Source organism: Cajanus cajan, chromosome 1, assembly GCF_000230855.2.
Source record: "Cajanus cajan strain Asha chromosome 1, NIPB_CcT2T_4, whole genome shotgun sequence".
NCBI classification, from domain to species: domain Eukaryota; kingdom Viridiplantae; phylum Streptophyta; class Magnoliopsida; order Fabales; family Fabaceae; genus Cajanus; species Cajanus cajan.
In genome coordinates, this window is record NC_138517.1 from 14,663,933 (window position 1) to 14,670,886 (window position 6,954).

The 6,954-nt window shown below is 29.1% G+C and overlaps 1 non-coding gene across 1 annotated transcript; it reads right to left on the reverse strand.

Annotated features, from left to right (window-relative positions):
* Positions 1 to 6,566: 6,566 nt before the first annotated feature.
* Positions 6,567 to 6,640, reverse strand: TRNAI-AAU (transfer RNA isoleucine (anticodon AAU)). Its single transcript has one exon. It is a non-coding gene; the product is annotated as a tRNA-Ile (tRNA).
* Between the last annotated feature and the right edge of the window lie 314 nt (positions 6,641 to 6,954).

The following is a 6,954-nucleotide window of genomic DNA, read 5'->3' on the forward strand; positions in this document are numbered from 1 at the left end:
ATGAATTTAAGAAATTGTAAGTTATTATGGTATCTCAACTAATGTGTATGCAAAATTGTTGAGCATTTATCATGGTCTTTGTATTACGCATGAGACGAAACACAACTCTATTATTTGTGAGTCAGACTCAATGAATGAGTTGTTGCTCATCAAGCATAGGGTATTGCTATTTCACCCGTATGCTCCTCTAATTTCCAAAATTTGTTTGGGATATCTCCTTTAGACATACTTATAGGGAGGGAAACAAATACGCCAATTGGTTGACAAAACTAGAAGCCAATTCTTCTCGTGAATTTTTTGTTTTGTTTAAGTGCTTGACATAACTATCTATTTGTGGTCTTGTGGATGTTATAGGAACCTTGTACCCTACGGGTAGTTAATTTTTTTCTTTCTCCTTTTTTATTGTCTTTTCCATTGATCAAAATAATCAATTAAATTTAAAAAAATAGTAAAATTATTTAATAAATATAAAATGACAAAAGAGTTTTTATTATGAAATTGAAAAAATGACGAGTAAATACATAAGAGATTCTAAATTAAAAAGAAAAAAATTAAGATAGTTAATGAAGATAAAAAAAGAAGAAGAAAATGTAAGAGTTTGTAAGTTATAAGTTAATTCAATTAGCTTATGATTAAGTTATAAGCACCCTAAGTATGTTTGTGTACTAAACAAACTTATTTTAGTCAAACTAACTTATAAGATAATCAAATAAATATATAAGTTCATCAAATGTCTTACCAAACACACTTTTAGAGTATTTTTATACAATTTATAAGTATTTTTAGAGCTTTTGAAAATAAATAGTTATTTTTGGTAGATAAGTTCTTAAAAAACTTATAGTTTGTATTTAATATAGCAAATAATTATCTTTTTCCATTTATACCTTTAATAATATTTTTTTTAAAAGTTATATTACATCATTTATAGCAAAGAGAGTTAATATTAATAATAAGATTAATTTTGTAAATTCAATATTCCCTTTCATTTATCTATGGTCCTTATAGTCAACTTTAAAATATTATGTAGACTATATTTATAAGCCAAAAAATTATTAGTTTTTCTCGTTCTGATTAAAATAACCTTGGACAAACCTTGAGGGAGTATTTTTTTTTTTTATCATAGGAAGAAATTTGTTATAAAAGATTTATTGCAATTTTATCACTAAATATTTCATGATTTATGGATTTTGCTACTAAATCTTTTGAAATCGCATAATATGATCCAAAAAGTCAAATTTTTACATATTTTATCACATGTTAGATGATAGTTTGACTTTATTACTTTATCACTAGAATGATACATTGATTATTGATGTATCATGTTAATTGCTTACATGAATTACTAATATACAAATGATGATGATATGACACATGTGCCTTGTCAATAGTTAACTTGACACATCTATGGTCAATACACGTAAGTCATTAATGTGTCTTGTCAGTGATTAACTAAAAATATTGGACCATCAACTAATGGGGTGGGGAAATGTGCAATTTCAAAAGTTAGCAAAATTCATAAAATTGTGAAATATAAGTGACAAAAGAATGCAATTAAGCCTATTAAAAATCATAAACTTTGATGTATTTTGTCACTAAATTATAAGAGAAATTTATTAAATGAGACATGAGATCCACAAAAATTATAATTTTCAATAAGTTTTAACTAATAATAGAAAAGTGTATTAAAGTGTTAATAGTGAATTTCACTCCCATTACTCTAATCAATTATATGAAGTTGTGAAAAAGTTATGAACATTAAATTATCTCAATAATTGATTATATGAAGAATCCATTATTTATATATTTGATTATAATCAAAATGAAGTTTTGTTCAGATAAGTTAGCTAAAAAGCAATTTTTAAATGTTTAATTTTATTTGAATACGATAACAAATCAATTTCCTTAGACACCATGTGGGTTGCATGGAAGGCTTTTGTAACACCCCAAATTTTCTACTAATACAATGTTGATTATTATTTATTTTCATATATTTATTATAGTTAATTAAAAGGGTTTTTATAAAATATTGTAAGGTTTTTAATAATTTAAATTATTTATAAAATTCTTTTATAAAATTCTGTTTCTTTAGGTTGGAACGAGTTGTTCCAAAAGTGGAACGGACCGTTCCAAACAATGAAAATATACTGATTTTGAAGTGGCAGAACGGGCCGTTCCAAAAGTGGAACGGGCCGTTCCAAAAGTGGAACGGGCCGTTCCAAAAGTGGAACGGGCCGTTCCAATGTAGTAAAAAGACTCATTTTGATTTCTCCAGAATGGGCCGTTTCCAAAGGGAAACGGGCCGTTCCGGAATTCTAAAAATGATTTAAAAGGTTAGTTAGAAAAGGGGCATTCCAGTAAAGGTCAATGTGTGTAAAATGAACTTCAGAACGGGCCATTCTACTTTTTGAAACGGGCCGTTCTACTTTTTGAAACGGGTTGTTCTGCTTTTTGAAACGGGCCGTTCCAGTTGAGAATTTTCCATATGTTTGAAGGATCCGGAACGGGCCGTTCCGGGTGCGTCAGGATGCCTATAAATAGGGGCATAGGGGGTGAAAATTTATAACTTAGTGAGAAGGTGAAAATCTTAGAGAGAGAAAGAGAAAGAGAAAGAGAAAGAGAAAGAGAAAGAGAGAGAGAGAGAGAGAGAAGAGAAAGAAAGAGAGGGAAAGAAGAGGGAATCTAGAGGAGGAGGTTCTGCTCTAGTTCCAGCTCCTGCTTATCCAGGTAAGGGGGGAGTGAGAAACCTCGCTCGGGGGTGTGGGGATAATTGTTGGGTAGTTTGATTGTCGAATTGGCCCCCAATCCCTTGCCTGTTGTTCTGTTTTACTTTCTGTTTGCTCTACTTTGTTCTTTGTTGGAAGTAATAAATGAATAAGGAATTAATGTTAAAAATAAATAAGTTTAAATATGAATAAGAATGCTCTCTGTAAATTCCTATGCGGACCTTATGAGGAGTATTTATGACATGACCATGTGAAATATGGACAAATGACATGAGACCTAAGAATGGACTATTGAGACAAGCAGTGATTATAAGAATATGAAAAATGATGACATGATGTACTTAATGAAATTTTGTAATAAGTTAAATGTTGAGTCAATGAAATAATGAATGTATGACATGCATCATATGCATATATTATTCCAGGTGTGCCGTTGAGGTCGCATACTGGTGATGTAACAAGCTAACAAGGTGTACCTTTGGGTCACCGGTGATGTAACAAGCTAACAAGGCGTACCTTAGGGTCACTAGTGATGTAACATGCTAACAAGGTGTACTTTAGGGTCACCAGTGATGTAACTTGCTAACAAGGTGTACCTTAGGGTCATCAATGATGTAACCAGGTGTACCTTAGGGTCACCAGTGATGTAACCAGGTGTACCTTAGGGTCACCAGTGATTATATGTGAAGCTTCCTTATGGCACAACATGCATGCATTTATGAGTGGAGTCCATGACATCATTGCATGATAAATAAGTGTATGTGTTGTTGACTATGTATGTGTACTATTTACATGTGACTTATATTTGTTGTGTGTGTGTGCTATCTAACCTTTATTTCTTCACCTAAAACTGAGTGAGATGTTTCTCACTCCCTTGTTGTTCTTGTATATGTTTTAAATTATGTTGCAGGTGATCATTATCATGAGGATGTTGGTGATGAGGCTTAAGGGTTCAGTTGGGCATGCTCTGATAGGATGTGACATCGGGCATAGCTAGGCTTAGTTTGGGATATTATTGTTTTAAAAGCATTTCTCTTCTTTTGTAATTTTGAACATTTTTGATAAAAGACCAAAATGTACATCTTTGTCATATTATTTTTATTACATTATTTGGAAGTTATAAATTAATTCCTAACTAGGAGGCACTACCACCTTTGCTGGAATTAATTCTATATTTTCTTTTATATGATTTCTTGAGTTTTGATACTTATATGTTGACTTCTTATGATTTATGAGTTACGAATGTGAATCTTCTACCTTATGATATATGAGACAATTATTTTATCCATGAAAGAGGTTGTCACTATGAAAGATTTTATTTACTCAAAAAAAATATTGTTTACATTTATTATTAATGTTGGGGTAGAGGGTGTCACAGCTTTCCCTCATCCATATGTCACACTAAATGTAGATGGGAGCACACAAAATGGATATCTTCTAGTGTGCAACCATAATTGAGATTTTCTTATCTATTTCTTGGGAGGTATGAGCACTTCCAACAATACCCACGCAATAGTCCTAGCCTTGGTAAAAGGTTTCAAAACATGTTGGGAGAGAAGGTATTCTCGAGTCCTCTGCCAATCATATTCTTAGTGTTAAGTCAATGGATAATATTAAATCCCTCCGATTTTGAGATTTGATGTTAATAAACAAAACAATTCTTAATCAATGGTATAAAGTTTTTAAGATGACTAAGACGAACCTTCTAAGATGTAGTTCGTTATTAAGACAAAAGTTGTATCAAAACAATTTTGTTATTGAATAAGACAAAGTCTTAGTCATAAAAAGAATATGCATTAAATCTTTATTTTTTTTACGATCTCTAAATAAGAAATTGATTATGTTTAAATGTGTTCCTTAATAGATTGAATTTAAAAATACTTTCTTGTTACCAATGTTCTATAAAGAGGAAAAAAATACATGTTTTGTGTCAAAAAGGACAAGCAGATCTCTATAAATATGGAAAGCTATAATCAAAAGTTGCTTCATCATTACAACATCCTAAAACAATGACTCTACCCACTTGATACCCAAAAGGTAAGAAGTAACTTCTTTGATCAGATAAGAAGTGATAATTTGTTGAAAGCATTTAATACAAGCATTTATTACACCAACGAACACGTATCTCCTCAACAAATAAATGTTGAAGACAAACGAAATAATTAATGAGAAAGAAGCTCAAAATTTTGCAATGATCATCTTCACCGAAACCCTATAAAAGAAAGTTTGAAGTTCATAAAAAAAGTAATGAAAAAAGTTTAAAAAACAAAAATATCAAGTATGTAATTTTTAAAAAAATTAAAAATTATTCAATACTTTGTTGTAATAACTCAAATTGACAAATAATCATAAAAATATTTTTTATGTTAATTTAAATTTATATAACAAAGTATCATATAATTTTTAATTCTTTTAAAAATTTGCAAATGACTTTGGCCTTTAGCCTCTCACATAACTTTAAAAACAAATACAAGAGAGAGAAAATATAGAAGAAACTAAAACTAAAAACTAAATAAAAGTAGATAAAATTAAATATACCAAAACTTATTCTTTAAATAAGTGAATTTCTTTTATATATATATATATATATATATATATATATATTTGAAAACATATTAATTCTTAATTATCAAATTTATCATACTTTATACATCATATAAATTATATTTTATACTCAAGATTTACTGTGATGTAATATACTTGTTATATTTCAACGATACAAATATGCTTAGACATTATTTTAAGTCATTATTCAACATTAAGGAGTGAAAAATGTAAAATAATCAATATAATTAGAGAAAAGGTAATAACATGCAAGGAAAATGATGAAAAGATATATCATATTAATGTCATAATTACTAAAAAAGACATAAAAGGATAATAAAAAACTAATTTTCTAATTGTTGTTATTCATATTCGCAATCTTACTAAACTAATTTTTTTTTAATATGGGATAATCTTTTTTAGAGATTGACATATATTAAATAAGTGGATATCTCTTTTTAATTTGAAGTTTTATTTATTTATTTATAAGAGTTAATATTTGATCCTAACTACTTGGTTAAGCGACATGATTTTCTCATCACTCGCATCAATCCAAATTGATACAAAAAAAATCAATATTTAACTAAACATTACATCCATACATCAATTTTAGTTTTTTTTATAGACATGATCCACATAGTGTCCCATAATTAATAATCAAAGACTAATTTACATTTGTGAGACATAATTTTTGTTGATCAAATATTATTTTAATACAGTCAAGAATTAAACCTAAACCACATTAATAACCTTAACCATGCTTAATGACCGTGCTTAATTACATTTCATAGTATGCAACTAGCAAGTAGCAATACAAATATTTTTTTTACTGATAGATTACATTACAGGTTAAATTTTATTGATTCACTCTCTTTAATCAGTCTTTTTTTTTTTTTTTTTTTTTCCAGTATGCTTCAACATGATCAAGCTATTTCATTGCTTTGCTTTTTGAGGCTATATATTACTATTGCTATGTCCGGGAAAAAACAAACTAGCTAGGGTAGCAATCCAGTAGAACACCCAAGAAATTCTTACTAGAACATAAAATGACAGGAATGGCCATTTTGTTTACTTTTTATGATATGCTTTTATTATGGTCTCATTATAACCGTAAGTATAACGCTAAGTGATGCTGAATTCCATGTAAAGTGAGGGACTTATCAATTCTGTTTAAAGTTTATATTTTTTAATGCTAAGTGATGCTGAATTCCATGCTAAGCGAGTTTTTTAATTGAACGCTCGCAAAACTCGTTTTCGAGCATTTTGTTAAAAAAATAAGAACAAAAAATAAAAGAATAATGGCCCATGCAGGTCTCGAACCTGCGACCTTGGCGTTATTAGCACCACGCTCTAACCAACTGAGCTAATAGGCCAATGATGAACAGTTTATGTTTTCATTACTTTTATATAAGTTAAATAGTTGTATAATGACAATGCGTTCTCGAATTGGGCTGGTTTCTCTTTATTGCTAGTGTCTAAGTAACAACTGCATGATACATTTACAAAAACAAGTAAAAATATAATACCAATTAATATAAACTAACGAGAAAATGAGAAATATTATTCATTTGTATAGCTAGGATTTATTAATTAATTATATACGTGAGACTTCTTTGTAGGCAACTATTTCAAATATTTTAATGTATGCTGTGTATTATTCCAAGGTACATGCCGGTTGAACTAAATT